The sequence below is a fragment of the Pinus tabuliformis genome, chromosome 5_1 (genome assembly GCF_031772625.1).
Source record: "Pinus tabuliformis cultivar Carrire ecotype Pingquan chromosome 5_1, CPIR1, whole genome shotgun sequence".
NCBI classification, from domain to species: domain Eukaryota; kingdom Viridiplantae; phylum Streptophyta; class Pinopsida; order Pinales; family Pinaceae; genus Pinus; species Pinus tabuliformis.
Window position 1 is genome coordinate 636,409,903 of NC_142305.1, and position 22,106 is coordinate 636,432,008.

General features: G+C 36.3%; 1 pseudogene; it reads right to left on the reverse strand.

Moving 5' to 3' along the window:
• Nucleotides 1–5,527: 5,527 nt before the first annotated feature.
• LOC149166573 (adenine/guanine permease AZG1 pseudogene) lies at nt 5,528–7,417 on the reverse strand (annotated as a pseudogene).
• Nucleotides 7,418–22,106: the final 14,689 nt, after the last annotated feature.

Here is a 22,106-nt window from a genome sequence, read left to right on the forward strand (position 1 = left end):
ATATGCGACGAAAGGGAGACACTTAGAATGCGACTAAGTGTTGAACGAATATATATATGCGATGGATTAAGACTTGAGGCCAACTTGTGTACAAGTCTTATGGGCGCATGATAGTGGTTTTGGGGGTCGGCCAAGGGGCTGCACACCCCATGTAAACCCACGCTAAGATGACTATATATGTGTGAGCCTTGAGGCTCATTTCAACATCGAATTCTCATCACTCTCTACGCATAAGAGGAAGGGGTAAAGTGAGAACTGCGCAGATTTGGATAGGAGCTGCGCATAGCTCATGCGCACTATCTAAGGTGCAGTTTTGGACTTGTCTTGTGTCGGTTGAGGTGTGGGCAAGCATGCCCGGGGTTCGGTATATGTGCAGATTTGTGCAGGACTTGGTGAAGAGGATTTAAGTGGCTCGGGTGAGCACTACTCTTTGTGCAAGGGTGCACATGTATTGTAAAAGGCAGGGTTGCCTCTCTGTTGTAATATTTGGCTAAGTGTAGACTTGGTTTGGCAAGACACACTTGTACATTGTAAAACTGATATTCTTAATATATTGTCGGGCAGACTCACATTACGGGGAGTTGCCCCTCCCCGTTATACTTGTTGCAATTGTTGTTGTTCTTGGTATAATTGCATGATGATAATGAATGAGTATGGGCTTCATTAAGTATAAAGGATAATTGCATGTTTACTTGGTTGTGAAATACAAGCTAAATAATGTTAATGTGAAAGTAGGCGTAGTCCACGAATGTTAGTATTGGTGAAAAGAAAGCGTTCGGTGGTGCCGCACCTTGCTACAAGCGGTTGGAAGACTATCGCAGGTGTAGGCGCGTGACAGGAAAGGTACAGAGTACCAGGGATTCAAATAGGAGATGGTAATTGCTTTTCTGCTTTTGCTTCGGAACTTCTTAGCCCAACAATTCAACCATTGCGTCCTTACCACCAATTAGAGACGAAATGCATAGAGAATTTAAAGATTTGATAAGAATTTATTGAAGGGTTGCCTTTTAAAAATTTAATTTATTACATAATTTTTGCTGTGTTTTATTATTTATGTTGATTGCTGTTGATCCCCAATATCAGTATTCGGTTTAATGACTTTTTGAGAAAAATTTTAGGTTTAATGACTTTTTGAGAAAAAGTTTATTATTAGGTAAAATGTGTTTCTGTTATTATATCCATATGATATAGTCGAAGGCAAGGGCTAACCAGCCTGCCATAGGGCATTAAATGCCCGGTTATCTGCATACTCTATAACAAAATAACACACCGCGTGTATTTTTTATTTATCTAGCCAGAACGCGCGTGTTATTTTGTTATAGAGTATGCAGGTAACCGGGCATTTAATGCCCTATGGCAGGCTGGTTAGCCCTTGCCATAGTCGAATGTGTATCAATATTTTTATTATCTTATAAGTAAGGTGGTGAAGAAGTTTGGTTATTTATGTAAAATTATTATCCCAGTGTTTTTTTTAAGATATATATTTTAAAAGTTTATTATTTTAAGTTTTATACTTTATTGTTATTATAATTATTAAATGTATTTATTAAATTGAAAAGAACAAAATTTGTCAGTAAATTTAAGTTGTTATTTTACATTTACTCATATTAATATAGATGTATTTTTAACTCGGTGTCTATTGACATTTTTTTTTTAATTTTGCACGTAATGAAATATTTGTATTTTTAAAAATTTAATTAATTTGGAGGCCGGTTACATTGGAAGTTAAAGTAATTTTCTTTTAGGTTTGATATTATAAATAAGTTGTAATTTTTTTATTTTATTTCAAAAATTTTAAAATAGTAAAGCATTTTGATTTTATCTAACATGTGCTAAGAATTATTAATCATATTCTAGATTCTAGATAGATGCATCCAAGTTTATCTCAAAAGTTTCAAACATAATGACACTTTAATAATTTTATTGGAAAACCTGAAAAATAAAAATGTTCTATGAACTTTATATTTTATTTTTACCAAACAATTATAGTAAAGAAAAATTAGCGCCATATAGTGTAGTTAGGATAAAATTTTCAAACATGAATATATTTTAATCATTTTATTTGAAAATATTAAAAATAACTAGTTTTAACATTTTTTATATTACTTTGATTAAAACTTTGCACTAACCTTTTGTTAAGGGTTAGGAATTTCCTCTAATAATGTGTATGAGGTTTAGGCTCTTCTTCAAGGCCTAAGGATAGCTCATGAACAAGGTATCCCTAGTGTGCCTTTCATGAAATACCGTAACCCTTGGTTAAGAAGAAAACATAACCCTAAGGCATGATTTTAAAGGGTAATTGTGAGAACATTAAATAAATTCAAATCTTAAGATATAAATACTATTCTAGGACAACATAGTTAATGATCTAATTGTGTTTCTAACTCAAGGGCATCGTTAACACAAGGATTAATTAGGATTAATACTAATGAGAAATTATCAACCATCCCATAATCCAATGAACATTAAACTCTTCATTAAAGAAGAATTAGTAAACTAGTGGCAAATGACACATTGGAAGAATATTAGTCATGCAACCACAATTATTAAAATTTTGGGCATTTCAAGGGCTTCAAGGCTCCTCTCCTAGTAGTTACTATATATGGAAATATGGGTCTACATGCTCCCAAGTGTGTGGAATAAGTCTTTTCCTTTTACACAACCTTGTAGGAGGAAGAGCATGTCAAATGTTTCCTCTCGTGACAACTATTAGGTATTACTTGAGTGGATTTCAATCATATGTAATAAATTAATGACATGTTGGGCTCCTTGGTAATATTGTGTGCTAGTTATGAATGGAATACAATGATTGAGGGGTTAACATCCAGTGAAATAATGATTTCTAGTATTTAAGGAAATAATTTGTATTCTATTAGGTATGTGGTGTTATGATAGACATTTATTTTGGGAATATTTTTCTTCTTTGCACACATGGCTATGTATTTAGCCATCAAATCTACTTGGTATATGCCACGTCGAGGGGAATTAGGATTTTTCATAGCGATTTACTCAAACCTCACAATCTCTCATCCTTCACACAATGATCATGGGGAGAAATCATACAAAATTCAGGACCACCCTTGAAACCTTGTTTAATATTGAGGTATTTCGTTCCTCTAGGAAGAAGTCCCATGATGCGTACATTGTCTGGCTCTGTCAAAAGAAAATAGTAGTTGTAAACTGGAAGGCTCTGATAATTTCTATCTCTTTTAAGCATTACCAAATTCATGAGTTTTAGATTTTGGATTCAATGGTATATGTTTTCATTTTGATTATTTATCCCCAAAATCATGCTCAATATTGTATAATATATCCCCATACCCATGTTACATTTTTTAGGGTTTAGAGAGTAAGACTAGAATTGTTAATCTTGATTGATTAACACCTTCATTAATTAGATGATCTTGTTCTAGGAATTGTAACACTCAAGAAATAATTGAAATTCATGACTGTCACCTTAGAACAAACATTGACATCAAAGGCTTCACATGGCTAGCACAATAAAATATAGAATGAAACACTCTAATGTTGGCTAGAGTTTATATTTCTACTATACAATCTCTCCTTTCCAACTCAATATAATTAGACGATATATAGTGACCAAATCAAGGTTCATAACCATGTTGACATTATAGAGTGAGGAATATATGTACATAATGGTGTAAATTGAACAAATTAAAAAATAAATTGTCTCCCTAGAGTGAATTGAACTCTAGTATGAGCAAAATTATCAATTTTTTAGTTAGACACTAAACCTGGATGTGCATAAATAAGTATGATCTCTCTAGTCTTTGTAAGAAATTAGAAGAGCCTCATTATACTCTCATTATACTCTCAACAAGTAGTGATCAATACCCCCTTCCTCAATAAAAATCATCAATAATGGAGCACATTTTTTTTTATATCTTAATATAACTATTTTCCTTTAGATTCTAGGAATTTGAGCCTCAGGATGTCATCTCATCCTTCACATACTAAGGAGGTTAGTTTGCAAATTCCATGTAATTTCACATTTTTTTTACATACATGTTCCTACATAAGTATTATATTTGATCTTAAAGAACTGAAATCCTTTTATCTAGTAGGCATTTCTAAGAAAGATGAAATTGTAAAAGAGTTAACGGAAATAATTATATTATTTATTTCTTGAATAATATAATGCTAATCTAATTAATTAATATTAATAATATTATTATGAGTTTATATTATTATTATAATATCAATATAATATTTATATAATAATATATATAAATAATATGGTTGATAATATTTATATAGTTATTAATAATTAGTTGACCTATCGGTGTATATCAACCACATTGGAAAATATGGTTGACATATATGCTTGCCTATCGGTCTATATCAACCATATTTACCTTGGTAAATATGGTTGTGCTAGTTTATTTTCAACAAATATAACTCTATGCACACAACCATTTCATGACCGATAAAAAGGAGTTGTCTATGGACGGCGAATTTTTTGCCGGAATCCCCTATTTTTTATTTTCAACAAATCTAATTCCAACCGTGTTTAAAGAGTTTTTTCCCGATGGAAATAGATTCAGCTTTTTTTGTTTTTTTAATATATATATATTATTTTGTAAATTAGTATTATTGGTGAGATTACATTATGATAAGGGCCCTGGCTTGGAACACCTAAAATTTTGAAAGTTGACCAATATAATTTGTATTTTCATAAATTTCTGTCAGATTTTTTCTTTTTCCTTTTTAATATGTTTTATTTTTGTAAATTGGACATTTTTGGGATACTACATCGTGGTTATACCTAAGAATAACAACCAAATAAAGTAGGCAATTGAACTAGCCATTCCGTGTTTAGAAATATTTTTTCTTTTTCTTTTTTTAATATGTTTTTCTTTTCTTTTTTAATATGTTTTATTTTTGTAAATTGGACATTATTAAGGAGTCATGGTCATGTCGAAATCAGGCAAGCAATTAAACCAATAATTTAACATTTAGAAGTGCATTAACAAGACATCCGCCAAATTTTCCCAAAATCATATGGAGATTTCTATTGTTTCTTTAACAAAATTGAGACCGAAATTCGATGGGCGAAAAAAAAGGAGTTGTCTTTAGTGCGATTTTTTGGAAGTTTTTAAGGTGGGTTTTTTCGGTGTAATTTCTCTAAAATCCGGCAGGAATTTATTGAAATCACAAGCTTAATGGGTAATCCTGTACAATCGAAGTGCCCTAGGAGTTTTCTAGGGCACTGAATCCATATATACAGTGAAAAAACTAGTTTGAATAACACAAATCAAGATTTCACCTTAAAATTTTCCACTGGATTAGGATCCTGAAAGTCCAAAATATCGCACTAAAGACAACTCCCAAAAAAAAATATATATAGCCCGAGATTAGATCCTGACCTCAGAGCTCAACGAACCATGCATTTCTTTTTTTAATTGAAAAAAGAGAAGTTTGAATTTTTCATGGCATGACGAGATGCAGGTCATTGTACAGTATGCAAGTCAAGAATCAGGTAAATTTCATTGAAAATAAATAATATACCGGCCATGGCGGAGTCAGCCTGCTGCGAAGCCCTACTTTGATTTCTAAGCTAACTGTTAACAATAAACCATAATAGAATAACAACCTGTGAGTGTTTTGTTGGGTAGGTCACGGGTTCGATCCCCGCCGCCGAAGTCAGACGCTAGATCCGTTCATCTCAATGTCTCTCTGCGTGGGGCCGGCAGCGGTGGCTGCGGCTGTGGGGGACTGGTTCCTCCGCTTACCGGCGACGGTTCCGTAGGCGTCCTTGACCCAATCCCAGAGATGCAGAACGATGAAGGTCCCGATTCCGCCGATCAGACCATAGGCGATTGAGTAGGTGGTGGGCATGACAATGAGAGTAACGAAGGCCGGAATGGCTTCCCGCATGTTCTCCCAGTCGATTTCCAATACGGACTTCATCATCAGCACGCCGACTAGAATCAGCGGCGGCCCGACGGCCCACGGCGGGATGGAGGCCAAAAGCGGCGTGAAGAAGAAGGCAAGAAAGAAATAGCAGGAGACCGTTAGAGCTGTGAGTCCCGTGCGGCCTCCTTCGCGGATTCCCGTGGACGACTCGATGAACGCTGTAACAGGCGAAGTGCCGAGCAGAGAACCGATAACGATGGCAAAGGCGTCGCTCATGAAGGCAAAGTATTGACCTTCGAAATCCCCCTTTTCATCAACGAAACCTGCGAATTTGGCCATGGAGTAAAGCGTCCCGGTGGTGTCCAGCAGATCGACGTAGAGAAACGTGATGAGAGCAACCCAGAGCTGCCCGCTGTGGAAATCCTTGAAGCTCAGGGCCCCTGCTGTGCCGGTAATCTTGTGCACATCTACGACTTTTTTGAAATAATCATAGGACTCGTTCCCTGTTGTGGTGTCGTCGAAGTAAGTAACCTGAGTGTGGCGGAACCATGAGATGGCGGTCACGAACACGATTCCGTAGATCATAGCGCCCTTCACGTTGTGCACCAGGCAGTAAGCGATGATAACGAAGCCGACGATTCCGAGCCAGAAAGTGGGGCTCTCCATTCGTCCCTTGAGGCAAAAAATGTCGCCTGACACGGTGCCTCCGGCGAGAAGCTCCGTTGTCCCGTTGAGAAACGTCTGCACCGGCGCTAGCCCGACCATGTATTTTTTCGGGCAAGCGCCCAGCGTTACCAGAGTCGACGAGCTGTACTGGACGAGCCCGATGCCCTCGCTGGACTGCAGCCCGATGAAGGCGAGAAACAGACCGATCCCTGCGGACGACGAGATTCGAACCGGCTTCGGCACCATCTTGGCGAGCTTCGTCCTGAAACCGAGAGCCGCAATGAGCAGAAACAAAATCCCCTCGATAAAAACAGCCGCCAGGGCGCTTTTATACGAGATCGACCCGGAGCCATGGTAACCCACAACTGTATAAGCAAAATACGCGTTTGTCCCCATGCCGGGCGCCAGTGCCAAGGGCAAATTCGCAAACACCCCCATGATAAAACACCCGATGAGCGACGACGCCACCGTGGCCACAATCAGGTCCTTCTTCGTTCTGTCCAGGCACTTAGTGTAACCAGGGTTCACCGGCGGAAACTTGCACTCGACCCCGGTGCTCACCAAGCTCAACACCGTCCCGTTAGCGCTGCGCCCCTGGCACAAGCTCGCGGCAACGGACGAGTCGCTGCAGGTGGGTGTGCAGTCGGCCACCGTACAGGGGCCGCCCGAGTCAGTGAGAATGCTGGCGTTGACGGCTAGAATGTAAGCCATTGTCAGAAACGTTGCCGTTCCCGCCCGGAGCTCTCTTGTGAAGCACGAATTCCGGGCGTCCAGCTTGAAGTATCGACCCACCGCGCTCTTGCCCACAAAAGTGTTCAGTTTATCGATCCGCGACTGGAATCCCCGCCCATCTTTTGTCATCGCCATTGCAAAGTAGCAGCAGATCGCTTGCCAGTTTCTGGCTTGGTGGCAATTCCTATTTCCACCTCCATAGCAAAGTTAATGCTATGGAGGGTACCTCTGTCAGAGTCTCACAGAGCACGGCGACGGCATGGACCATACCTTTCCGGCTGCCCATACATATATGTCCATACATGCTTATACACGATGATTGGTTTTCCGGCGATTCCATAGCGCTCCGGCAGGCTCCACCGCTGCTCCCGCTTTGACATGCAGCGCCGTTTCAACTTAGCGGCTTTAATGTACATAATGCAACTAGTGGATGTAGTTAATGCAGACACCCACAAACATTCAATGAAACCTTCGCTCTCAAAATTTCAAACTCGCCCCGCTCAAAATTTTGAAATGTTGGAGAGAGGGAAGATAATGCTATCGCTAATGCTTCTCAATCACCATTTCGATGAGCCGCGCATATACTGTTCGAGGATTTGTGCGGCTTCACAGCGTTTTAATGGCGGACAATGAATTGAAAACCCTGGTTTTAATGGCGAACATTAATCTGGAAACGCTAACGCTAGAGCAGGCGCGGGAGATGACAAATCAACCGCTGGAACGCTTGTTTGAGTCAGTGGAAAATATGCAGAAGAACGACTTGGAAGAAAAGTAAAGGAAACTTAATCTGGCACTACTGGACAAAATATATGAAACGGGCGGGGATCTTACCACTCCTTTATCCACCATACAAAGCTCTATTTTCACCTTTTGTGCAACCATTTCGGGCACTAGTTTGGCAGGGTCTCGTTCGATCGGGGGGAGGGGAGAGGCTTGATACGGGGGACGTTCCGGTTCTTATTCCGCAGCTTTCGAGCGAGAAGAGTCCAGGTTTGTCGTTTCTTCTGACTGCACCTGATTCCGATCTTTCGGATTCCGCAATTTCTGACCCTAAGTCCACCGAGATTTTCGATTGATAGGTAGCTGGAACGGCTACAGTCGCTGTCTGGGACCTTCGCTGCCTCCGGAGTCGCTTCACACAGAGACTCCTCTGGATCGGATGTTGGGACTGCTAGTAGAGATGCCTATCGAACTGGAAGAGATGCCGGTCTGGAGTTACTTTGAAATTCTAACACTCATGTTTGAATCGGCAAACCATTCTGTACAGTGAGCTCATGTTTGAATCGGCAAACCATTCTGTACAGTGAAAGAAAGGTAATGGCAAATTTCCTCAACATTGAGTTAGAATCTGCCCTTCGCCAGTTCCTATATCTTATTGCCATCGGTTCTGCCATTCAAGAAATTACAAATATCGGAGAAGTATCCCAAGGACCATTCAAAGAAGAAACAGTGGAAGCGTTTAAAGCAGATGATTGGGTCAGAAAACTATGAATCTCATCCTGCGGGGGAGCCCAACTACGTGAATATTCAGTCTACGCCCTCCATGTATCCTGCCAAGAAATACTGTGACATTTCCGGATTCCCCACTTCGTACACGGATCCGCGTACCAAACTTCGATATGCAAATGTCGAAATGTTCAAGCGTGTAAGAAGCCTTTCGGATGAAGAAGTTCAGTCCTACCTGGCTCTCAGAAAGGCCAGAGTTGTATTGAAATGAAATAGTGAAGTTTAAAGTAATTTTTTGATGCTTGCTATTGATTTAGGGTTTGTATCTCTTTATATGTCAGAGATATTTTTTCTGCAGCGAAAAACTCCTGTGTCTGGTAACCGGTGATGGTATGTTTGTGCATAGGCATAGCCGTTGGGCTGAAATAAATTTCAGGTGTGTTTTTTATTGTGGTAATCCTATGTGGCGAATATGTACTACATATATGTCGTGATTTTAGGTTATCTTCCCGTTAAATTATGACTCTACGATCCATTTTGTTGGAACTGGGGTGACTGAAATCGGATTCTCTGTGTTATTTCTTTTTTGTATTATGCACTGAAGCTGTGTTGATTTTTTGCCGTGGTTGTTTTTTAATAGTCGACCTGCGGTGATTGAAACCGGATTCTTTGTTTATCGAAGTTAGGGTTTGGCTATTCTATTCTTTGATCTCTACAGTATGCCAACATATTGTTTCCGTAGTAATCATAATTCTTTAATAATGTTTTCGATTCATAAATTAGTTGTGTACATATATTTTTAAGAAGTTACATGTTCAATATTTATAAATTTTGAATGATGTTTTGTTTACTTATTTTTAAAGCAGTAATAGATGTAATTTCGGAGTGGAAAAGTTATAGGTTTTAATCTCAGAATGGGGTAGTGGATGTATACTTTTATAGTTAGATATTTAAATGGTTATCGAAAATTAGAAATGAATACATCATTCCAATAACTCAATAGATTGAGTTAGAAGAGGTTCAAATGGTAATGGCAAGTAAAGTAATTACAAAATTAGAAAAAATATTATTAAAAATAGAGATAATGATCATAAAAATAAATAGGATTTAAAGAGTTTTGAATAATTTAGTTTTTTTTCAACTTGTTTGTGTATCTGAATGATGTAAAGGTAAAATGGATATAATTAATTTTGTTGAAACAACAATTAATGATTAGTTTAGGGTCTCTAGCATAGATGGTTTCATCTTTTAGTTAGTATGGAATAATATTTCTTATCCTAAAGGGATTATTAATGATCTCCAACAATAACATATATGTTAATGTTGTATTCCAAATAATATATTGATATGAATAAAATAACAAGATACTTAATTTTGGAGATTCTTAACTTGTAGGTAGTCTTTGGGCTCAATACCAAGGGTTATGAATGCCACTTGCCCAAAAAATTGCAAATAATTTCACTATCAAATTATTTTACATATATTTTATTGTAAAACAATCATTTACAATAATAAATCTACTCATAGGTATTGAGAATATATAATATATATAACAAATTTTTAATTAAATTGAATGTAAAAAAATGACAACTATTTTGACATAAATTTCTATTTTTTTTTCTTCAATATGAAGAAAAATATTATAAGAATATTTTATAAAATTAAGTCTTTACCATGTAATTACTAAATATTAATAACTAAATAAATTTTTTCTTATTTCAAAATAAACACAATATACATGAATGTAAGTAACTAATGAAAGCTAGGCTTGATCCATAATAATTATGGATTTACCAGAGAGGGATCAAATCTCTTTTCACTTTAAAAAAAATTATTGAATGAGGCATTTTTTTGGACTAAAGAAGCAACCTAAGCGTTTCAAGAACTTAAAAAGGCTTTGTATGCAATTTTCATCTTAGTGAGGCCTCACTTGAAAAAATATATTTAGTATGGAGTGTGGTGCCTTAGGTCATGGCATAATTGTAGTTTTCATATAAGGAGGAGCTCTTTCCTTTATAAGTTACAAACATAAAGGAAAAAACTTAACTAAACCCATATGTCAAAAATAAATGTTGGCCGTAAGACAGTGGAATTGATGTCAACCTAGGATGTTTACCTAAGGAGTCAATTGTTTCAGCATTGATGTCAAAGAGCTTGGAGGATTTTCTATGATGATCATAGGCTTGTTGATATCTTATTAAGAGATGCTTGCATAGGTTCTATAGTTGTTGGATAAAGGATTGAATACAAATGACAAAGTTATGGGTAGAGAGGAGGAGATTTTACCTAAGTTAGAGCAACTTCTCTCTGATGATAACTAGCACAAAGCTATGATTGCAACATCTTTCCTAGGAACCCACAAAGCTATGTTTGTATAGTTTATTTTGCTACTGGGTTATTGAGTTTGATGAGAAAATTGATTGTGTAAGTCGACTGTGTTGCATAGATCTTTATTATAGAGATTGATTGTGTTAAAAAAATTATATGTAGATTATATTGTTGATTGAGCGATAGAGATGTCGTGAATCCAGTATGAAAATGGACAAAATGTGGTTCACAAATGTTTGATTGCAGAGAGAAATGGTATTAGTGTGAAATATTATGACATGAGGTCCATGATATGAGCTTTAAGGGTGTGGCCTTTAGTGGGTGAGTGGTGGCTTTTGAATTTATGGTGTATTGGCATCTTCAGGTAGAGTCATGAGAACTTGGGAGTGGTGGATTCTCTCTAGCCGTGGTTGGATAGACTATTTGGTGTTGGGTTGTCCAACAAGTATGTCTTGCAAATTCATGGGAGTGGTGGCTTCCAGTAGGTGTTGACGTATAAAGTTCCGAAAGTGATGGCTTCTAACATGTTGTAGCAAGTTTTGGATTGCATAAAAGTGGTGCCCAATGCATTTAAAAAAATAAAATTGATTAATAGAAGAAGAGTGAAGCAATTGTGGGTTTCTCCCTTTGGGTTTCCACCTAACATCTGGTGCCTCTATGTGTGATGATGTGCATGTTGTTTTGATAATGTGTTGTTGCCCATGGTTACTTTTACTTGTTGCTTATGTTTATGATTATGCATTTGTTGTTTATATATGTTAATGCATAATTTAGCTATTGGCATCTTCAAGTAGAGTCGTGAGAACTTGGGAGTGGTGGATTCCCTCTAGTGTTGGTTGGATAGACTATTTGGTTTTGTGGTGTCTAGGAGTTGTGACTTGGAAAGTCATGGGAGTGGTGGATTCCAGTAGGTGTTGTCTTATAAAGTTCTGTAAGTGGTGGTTTCCGACATATTGTAGCCTAAGTAAAGTATTACTAGTGTGATTAACAAGTCGTGGCTTGCATAAAAGTGGTGGTCAATGAATTAAAATAAAATAAAATTGATTAATAGAAGAAGAGTGAAGTAGAACATCCAATGGTGGTTTTCTACCTTTAGGTTTTCACCTAACATATAGTGTCTCTATGTGTGATGATGTGCATGTTGTTTTGATAATATGTTGTTTCCCATGGTTACTTTTGCTTGTTTCTTATGTTTATGATTATGCATGTGTTGTTTATATATGTTAATGCATGATTTAGTTATTGCGTAATAAAAGGAAAAAAGTAGTAAATTGATCCATGGATCACAATATTGATTTACGCCCCCCTCCCCTCAGTATTGTTCACTCTTCCAACAAGAAATGTTAGTAATACTACATGTAATTAATAAATGATGTCCATACCTAACACGAAGACACTTTAAAAGTTAAAATTGATCATGATACTCTAAATTACTTCTTGGGGCAAAGACTATCTTCATAAAAGTAACAAAAATGGGTCACAAATGTGTTGAGTTAGGACTTTAAAATTATCTAAAAAAAGGGAAAAAAATATTGTGGCAGATGCACTCACAAGGAAATTTGAAGACACAAATGGTTTACAATGTACTATTTCCATTCCTCGATTTGACTCAATGGAAGAAGAAAGGATAGAATGGCAAGAATATGATAAGATATGCAAGATCATTCAACAACTATAAGAGGACCTTGATGGAGTAGAAAAATTTACATGGAAAACTGATTTTCTATGGTATCAAGATCATGTATACTTATGTAATCATTTTCAACTCAAATTGAAGGCCCTATTGGATTTACACACTTCTCCTATAAGAGGGAATTCGGGGTTCTTGAATAAATACAATAGGATCAAGAAATAATTTTTTTGGAAGGTCTTAAAGAATATTTACAAAAATTGTGGTATGCCAACAAAATAAAGGAGAGACTATCAAGAACCTAGGATCCATCATCCATTAGGCATACCCAACCAACATTGGGAAGAACTTTTCGTAGATGTTATTACAAGTTTACCCAAATCTAAAGGAAAGAGTGTCATTATTCTAGTTTTAGATAAACTCACAAAGGATGCCCACCTTTTCTCTCTTTCTCATCCTCTTAAAGCATGCATTGTGGTAGAATATTTCATGGAAATAGTCCAAAAGCTACATGGAATACCAAATACTATTGTAAGTGATAGAGATCCAATTTTCATTGGAAAAATTTTGATTGAATTATTTTATTATTTAGGTGCTAATTGGCTCATGACTCATTTTACCATCTTCGATCTGATGGGAAAAATGAGATTGTGAATAAATGTTTCGAAGGATATCTACATTTTTTTTGTAAATCGTCCTTCTATTCATTCTTCAAAAAAGTGTACATCATTAACAAAAATGCAAGTAGTCTCACCCCGACCAGGTTTGTTGACTACTATAAGTAGCAAGTGACAGTAAAACAAAACAACAGAATGTAACAAAAACCACAACTTAAAGGGCCAGAAGCACCAGAAGATAAGGAACATATGTAAAACACCCAATATCATATTAATCATCAAAAATGATGGAGGCTAAGTTTTCTGGGGATGTTTGAGGAGGCAGAGGAGGGCGAAAGGCACATTGGACATGCTCTTCGAAATGGACTGTCTAGGCCTCCAAATTTTCAACTTTCTCGAAGAGTAGATTATGGCCGCTCGAGACCACCACCACACATTCTCGGGTATGGCACTGAAAATAGTGCATCTTGTGCAATGTCGTGATAAGCTGTGATGAGCACCAATATTGCAACAAGAATGCTACAACTTCTAGGGCTACCAACTTTACTTTATCAACTTGGGGTTTCGTACAAACTTGGAGGTGATAGTGGTATATACATAGAAGATGCATCATTCTACTCATGTCACTTCTCAACTCAAGCACTTGACCATTAGGGTTCCATACCAGTACTCTATTGAACTAAAGGGAGTCTCACTACTGACAGTGAATGTAAATCTAGTTCTAGTGCAGGGAAAGTAAATGCTTGTCTATTCAGGAAATGAAAGTTGCCAAATGGTAAATGCTATGAAATGCCATAAATCATCTAGCTATGAAATGACACAAATCACTTGCAGAAAGGGAACTATGCTAATCTTGCAATTAATCATCTAGCTATGAGGAATGCTTGAAAATAGAAAGTTACTCTATCATCTCAGAATTCAAACATCCAAGCATTAACTATCTCATTCACATTTGTAGAAAAAGTCTTAATTGCTAACTTCATAAATATAAAAGCTAATGTTATCTGATCTTGCAGGAGGGAAAGGAATGGGAAGGCTCGGCTAGGTGGCACTTCTGGTAATGGAGTCAAAGCTGAGGGGCTAACCTACTCCTATACTAGGCTATCTTATCATTTCAAGTAAAAACAAGGTCAAAACAGGTTGCTACAGGTTTTCTATAGGAAATTGCTACAGGATGTCCTAATCTGCTACAGGATGTCCTAGACTGCTACAAGAAGTTAGCTCAGAGGTTTTGGAGGGTAAGAATAGTGAGATGAGATGTTGGAGGGGTGCATGACAGTTGTGGAAGGTGAACATCGCCCAAGGCCAAGCCAACACCCCAAGGAGGTCGGATTTGCCTAAAGTAACTTGTTCATGGTGGCTGGAAAATAGAAGTTTGGACTATGCATTGGTATGCTTCGACAGAAGGTGGAGAAGACCTAGGTGAAGCTCGTTGGAGGAGTCCCTTCCTGCAGATCAAAAATCCCTGCAATAAAAGTGTTTCTCTTTTCATTTATAAATCACTACATGTCCAAATGGAAAAGACGAATTGAATTTGAGGACGCTGATCTATTAAGGAATAAATCTATGACATGGAATGCCTTTTAAGCTACAAAAACCTTAAGAAAAAAAAGATAACAACTATAGATGCTTCCAAGAAATCATAAACAATTATCTAGCTAAGAATGAAACTTAATCTATGCAATAAACAAAAGACAAACTCTGTTTTTGGGGCTGTGAGAGTGGGGTCCTCTAATCATGATCCCATGAGGGAGATGAGATAGGGGCCACTCTCACAATAATTTCTAGTATAATCTCCTTCACTAAACTGCAACACTAATTTACCTCTTTAAACTAATGGAAACAAGGTTAAGCAAAAATTTAAGTAACTTGCTAAGCTAACAAAAAGACATAAATAAACTTCAACAACTAACTATCATTGTAAGATAAGAATACAACTACAAAATAAGAACTTTTGTTGCTAGGGTTGGGCCCTAACCCAAGTGCTTCAACCCTATGATTCAACTCAGTGTTGGATCAAAACAGAATCTCTCATTATCATAAAAATTTCAAGTACATCATAACAATAATAGTCAAAATGTTTAAGCTAAAATGGCCTCTTGGCTACAAAAAAAATCAAATCCTAATGAGTCCCTTGGCTCTCTTATTTATACAAAACTGGAGCTACCAACAACTCCTTAGAAAATAGGGATACTTGGCTCCCTAACTCGAGAATAACTCTTCCTTGACTCTCACTAGCTTGGCTGCCAATGAACTCGACTTGCTTGGTTTTCAGTGACATTGAGTTGATGAGATAGAGTGGAGGAATCTTCAAATTATTTTGGAGTTAATGAGGGAGACCAACTCCTAAAATATCTCTTGCTTGCCTAATCTGAATTTCTGCACTCAAGTCAACCCAAAACTACTCCAATTCCTGCATTTAACACAGATTAGGCCACATGACATAGTAACTTACCTTTACTCCTCTCACTAAGCGAAAGATAAAAAAATATGTAAATAAATGTGAGAAAAGTCAATTTAATAGGCTAGAGAGTGACATTGTGACCCATATAGTTTACCTATTGATGAGCCTCATCAAGCTATGCATGTTATTCGCTACTCTAGAGCATGTGAGGAAAGAGTAACATGCATAGCTTGATGAGGCTCATCAATAGGTAAACTATATGGGTCACAATGTCACTCTCCAGCCTATTAAATTGACTTTTCTCACATTTATTTACATATTTTTTTATCTTTCGCTTAGTGAGAGGAGTAAAGGTAAGTTACTATGTCATGTGGCCTAATCTGTGTTAAATGCAGGAATTGGAGTAGTTTTGGGTTGACTTGAGTGCAGAAATTCAGATTAGGCAAGCAAGAGATATTTTAGGAGTTGGTCTCCCTCATTAACTCCAAAATAATTTGAAGATTCCTCCACTCTATCTCATCAACTCAATGTCACTGAAAACCAAGCAAGTCGAGTTCATTGGCAGCCAAACTAGTGAGAGTCAAGGAAGAGTTATTCTCGAGTTAGGGAGCCAAGTATCCCTATTTTCTAAGGAGTTGTTGGTAGCTCCAGTTTTGTATAAATAAGAAAGCCAAGGGACTCATTAGGATTTGATTTTTTTTGTAGCCAAGAGGCCATTTTAGCTTAAACATTTTGACTATTATTGTTATGATGTACTTGAAATTTTTATGATAATGAGAGATTCTGTTTTGATCCACCACTGAGTTGAATCATAGGGTTGAAGCACTTGGGTTAGGGCCCAACCCTAGCAACAAAAGTTCTTATTTTGTAGTTGTATTCTTATCTTACAATGATAGTTAGTTGTTGAAGTTTATTTATGTCTTTTTGTTAGCTTAGCAAGTTACTTAAATTTTTGCTTAACCTTGTTTCCATTAGTTTAAAGAGGTAAATTAGTGTTGCAGTTTAGTGAAGGAGATTATACTAGAAATTATTGTGAGAGTGGCCCCTATCTCATCTCCCTCATGGGATCATGATTAGAGGACCCCACTCTCACAGCCCCAAAAACAGAGTTTGTCTTTTGTTTATTGCATAGATTAAGTTTCATTCTTAGCTAGATAATTGTTTATGATTTCTTGGAAGCATCTATAGTTGTTATCTTTTTTTTCTTAAGGTTTTTGTAGCTTAAAAGGCATTCCATGTCATAGATTTATTCCTTAATAGATCAGCGTCCTCAAATTCAATTTGTCTTTTCCATTTGGACATGTAGTGATTTATAAATGAAAAGAGAAACACTTTTATTGCAGGGATTTTTGATCTGCAGGAAGGGACTCCTCCAACGAGCTTCACCTAGGTCTTCTCCACCTTCTGTCGAAGCATACCAACGCATAGTCCAAACTTCTATTTTCCAGCCACCATGAGCAAGTTACTTTAGGCAAATCCGACCTCCTTGGGGTGTTGGCTTGGCCTTGGGCGATGTTCACCTTCCACAACTGTCATGCACCCCTCCAACATCTCATCTCACTATTCTTACCCTCCAAAACCTCTGAGCTAACTTCTTGTAGCAGTCTAGGACATCCTGTAGCAGATTAGGACATCCTGTAGCAATTTCCTATAGAAAACCTGTAGCAACCTGTTTTGACCTTGTTTTTACTTGAAATGATAAGATAGCCTAGTATAGGAGTAGGTTAGCCCCTCAGCTTTGACTCCATTACCAGAAGTGCCACTTAGCCTAGCCTTCCCATTCCTTTCCCTCCTGCAAGATCAGATAACATTAGCTTTTATATTTATGAAGTTAGCAATTAAGACTTTTTCTACAAATGTGAATGAGATAGTTAATGCATGCATGTTTGAATTCTGAGATGATAGAGTAACTTTCTATTTTCAAGCAGTCCTGATAGCTAGATGATTAATTGAAAGATTAGCATAGTTCCCTTTCTACAAGTGATTTGTGTCATTTCATAGCTAGATGATTTATGGCATTTCATAGCATTTACCATTTGGCAACTTTCATTTCCTGAATAGACAAGCATTTACTTTCCCTGCACTAGAACTAGATTTACATTCACTGTCAGTAGTCAGACTCCCTTTAGTTCAATAGAGGACTGGTCTGGAACCCTAATGGTCAAGTGCTCGAGTTGAGAAGTGACATGAGTAGAATGATGCATCTTCTATGTATATACCACTATCACCTCCAAGTTTGTACGAAACCCCAAGTTGATAAAGTAAAGTTGGTAGCCCTAGAAGTTGTAGCATTCTTGTTGCAATATTGGTGCTCATCACAGCTTATCACGACATTGCACAAGATGCACTATTTTCAGTGCCATACCCGAGAATGTGTGGTGGTGGTCTCGAGCGGCCATAATCTACTCTTCGAGAAAGTTGAAAATTTGGAGGCCTAGACAGTCCATTTCGAAGAGCATGTCCAATGTGCCTTTCGCCCTCCTCTGCCTCCTCGAACATCCCCAGAAAACTTAGCCTCCATCATTTTTGATGATTAATATGATATTGGGTGTTTTACATATGTTCCTTATCTTCTGGTGCTTCTGGCCCTTTAAGTTGTGGTTTTTGTTACATTCTGTTGTTTTGTTTTACTGTCACTTGCTACTTATAGTAGTCAACAAACCTGGTCGGGGTGAGACTACTTGCATTTTTGTTAATGATGTACACTTTTTTGAAGAATGAATAGAAGGACGATTTACAAAAAAAATGTAGATATCCTTCGAAACATTTATTCACAATCTCATTTTTCCCATCAGATCGAAGATGGTAAAATGAGTCATGAGCCAATTAGCACCTAAATAATAAAATAATTCAATCAAAATTTTTCCAATGAAAATTGGATCTCTATCACTTACAATAGTATTTGGTATTCCATGTAGCTTTTGGACTATTTCCATGAAATATTCTACCACAATGCATGCTTTAAGAGGATGAGAAAGAGAGAAAAGGTGGGCATCCTTTGTGAGTTTATCTAAAACTAGAATAATGACACTCTTTCCTTTAGATTTGGGTAAACTTGTAATAACATCTACGAAAAGTTCTTCCCAATGTTGGTTGGGTATGCCTAATGGATGATGGATCCTAGGTTCTTGATAGTCTCTCCTTTATTTTGTTGGCATACCACAATTTTTGTAAATATTCTTTAAGACCTTCCAAAAAAATTATTTCTTGATCCTATTGTATTTATTCAAGAACCCTGAATTCCCTCTTATAGGAGAAGTGTGTAAATCCAATAGGGCCTTCAATTTGAGTTGAAAATGATTACATAAGTATACATGATCTTGATACCATAGAAAATCAGTTTTCCATGTAAATTTTTCTACTCCATCAAGGTCCTCTTATAGTTGTTGAATGATCTTGCATATCTTATCATATTCTTGCCATTCTATCCTTTCTTCTTCCATTGAGTCAAATCGAGGAATGGAAATAGTACATTGTAAACCATTTGTGTCTTCAAATTTCCTTGTGAGTGCATCTGCCACAATATTTTTTTCCCTTTTTTTAGATAATTTTAAAGTCATAACTCAACACATTTGTGACCCATTTTTGTTACTTTTATGAAGATAGTCTTTGCCCCAAGAAGTAATTTAGAGTATCATGATCAATTTTAACTTTTAAAGTGTCTTCGTGTTAGGTATGGACATCATTTATTAACTACATGTAGTATTACTAACATTTCTTGTTGGAAGAGTGAACAATACTGAGGGGAGGGGGCGTAAATCAATATTGTGATCCATGGATCAATTTACTACTTTTTTCCTTTTCTTACGCAATAACTAAATCATGCATTAACATATATAAACAACACATGCATAATCATAAACATAAGAAACAAGCAAAAGTAACCATGGGAAACAACATATTATCAAAACAACATGCACATCATCACACATAGAGACACTATATGTTAGGTGAAAACCTAAAGGTAGAAAACCACCATTGGATGTTCTACTTCACTCTTCTTCTATTAATCAATTTTATTTTATTTTAATTCATTGACCACCACTTTTATGCAAGCCACGACTTGTTAATCACACTAGTAATACTTTACTTAGGCTACAATATGTCGGAAACCACCACTTACATAACTTTATAAGACAACACCTACTGGAATCCACCACTCCCATGACTTTCCAAGTCACAACTCCTAGACACCACAAAACCAAATAGTCTATCCAACCAACACTAGAGGGAATCCACCACTCCCAAGTTCTCACGACTCTACTTGAAGATGCCAATAGCTAAATTATGCATTAACATATATAAACAACAAATGCATAATCATAAACATAAGCAACAAGTAAAAGTAACCATGGGCAACAACACATTATCAAAACAACATGCACATCATCACACATAGAGGCACCAGATGTTAGGTGGAAACCCAAAGGGAGAAACCCACAATTGCTTCACTCTTCTTCTATTAATCAATTTTATTTTTTTAAATGCATTGGGCACCACTTTTATGCAATCCAAAACTTGCTACAACATGTTAGAAGCCATCACTTTCGGAACTTTATAAGTCAACACCTACTGGAAGCCACCACTCCCATGAATTTGCAAGACATACTTGTTGGACAACCCAACACCAAATAGTCTATCCAACCACGGCTAGAGAGAATCCACCACTCCCAAGTTCTCATGACTCTACCTGAAGATGCCAATACACCATAAATTCAAAAGCCACCACTCACCCACTAAAGGCCACACCCTTAAAGCTCATATCATGGACCTCATGTCATAATATTTCACACTAATACCATTTCTCTCTGCAATCAAACATTTGTGAACCACATTTTGTCCATTTTCATACTAGATTCACGACATCTCTATCGCTCAATCAACAATATAATCTACATATAATTTTTTTAACACAATCAATCTCTATAATAAAGATCTATGCAACACAGTCGACTTACACAATCAATTTTCTCATCAAACTCAATAACCCAGTAGCAAAATAAACTATACAAACATAGCTTTGTGGGTTCCTAGGAAAGATGTTGCAATCATAGCTTTGTGCTAGTTATCATCAGAGAGAAGTTGCTCTAACTTAGGTAAAATCTCCTCCTCTCTACCCATAACTTTGTCATTTGTATTCAATCCTTTATCCAACAACTATAGAACCTATGCAAGCATCTCTTAATAAGATATCAACAAGCCTATGATCATCATAGAAAATCCTCCAAGCTCTTTGACATCAATGCTGAAACAATTGACTCCTTAGGTAAACATCCTAGGTTGACATCAATTCCACTGTCTTACGGCCAACATTTATTTTTGACATATGGGTTTAGTTAAGTTTTTTCCTTTATGTTTGTAACTTATAAAGGAAAGAGCTCCTCCTTATATGAAAACTACAATTATGCCATGACCTAAGGCACCACACTCCATACTAAATATATTTTTTCAAGTGAGGCCTCACTAAGATGAAAATTGCATACAAAGCCTTTTTAAGTTCTTGAAACGCTTAGGTTGCTTCTTTAGTCCAAAAAAATGCCTCATTCAATAATTTTTTTTAAAGTGAAAAGAGATTTGATCCCTCTCTGGTAAATCCATAATTATTATGGATCAAGCCTAGCTTTCATTAGTTACTTACATTCATGTATATTGTGTTTATTTTGAAATAAGAAAAAAATTATTTAGTTATTAATATTTAGTAATTACATGGTAAAGACTTAATTTTATAAAATATTCTTATAATATTTTTCTTCATATTGAAGAAAAAAAAATAGAAATTTATGTCAAAATAGTTGTCATTTTTTTACATTCAATTTAATTAAAAATTTGTTATATATATTATATATTCTCAATACCTATGAGTAGATTTATTATTGTAAATGATTGTTTTACAATAAAATATATGTAAAATAATTTGATAGTGAAATTATTTGCAATTTTTTGGGCAAGTGGCATTCATAACCCTTGGTATTGAGCCCAAAGACTACCTACAAGTTAAGAATCTCCAAAATTAAGTATCTTGTTATTTTATTCATATCAATATATTATTTGGAATACAACATTAACATATATGTTATTGTTGGAGATCATTAATAATCCCTTTAGGATAAGAAATATTATTCCATACTAACTAAAAGATGAAACCATCTATGCTAGAGACCCTAAACTAATCATTAATTGTTGTTTCAACAAAATTAATTATATCCATTTTACCTTTACATCATTCAGATACACAAACAAGTTGAAAAAAACCTAAATTATTCAAAACTCTTTAAATCCTATTTATTTTTATGATCATTATCTCTATTTTTAATAATATTTTTTCTAATTTTGTAATTACTTTACTTGCCATTACCATTTGAACCTCTTCTAACTCAATCTATTGAGTTATTGGAATGATGTATTC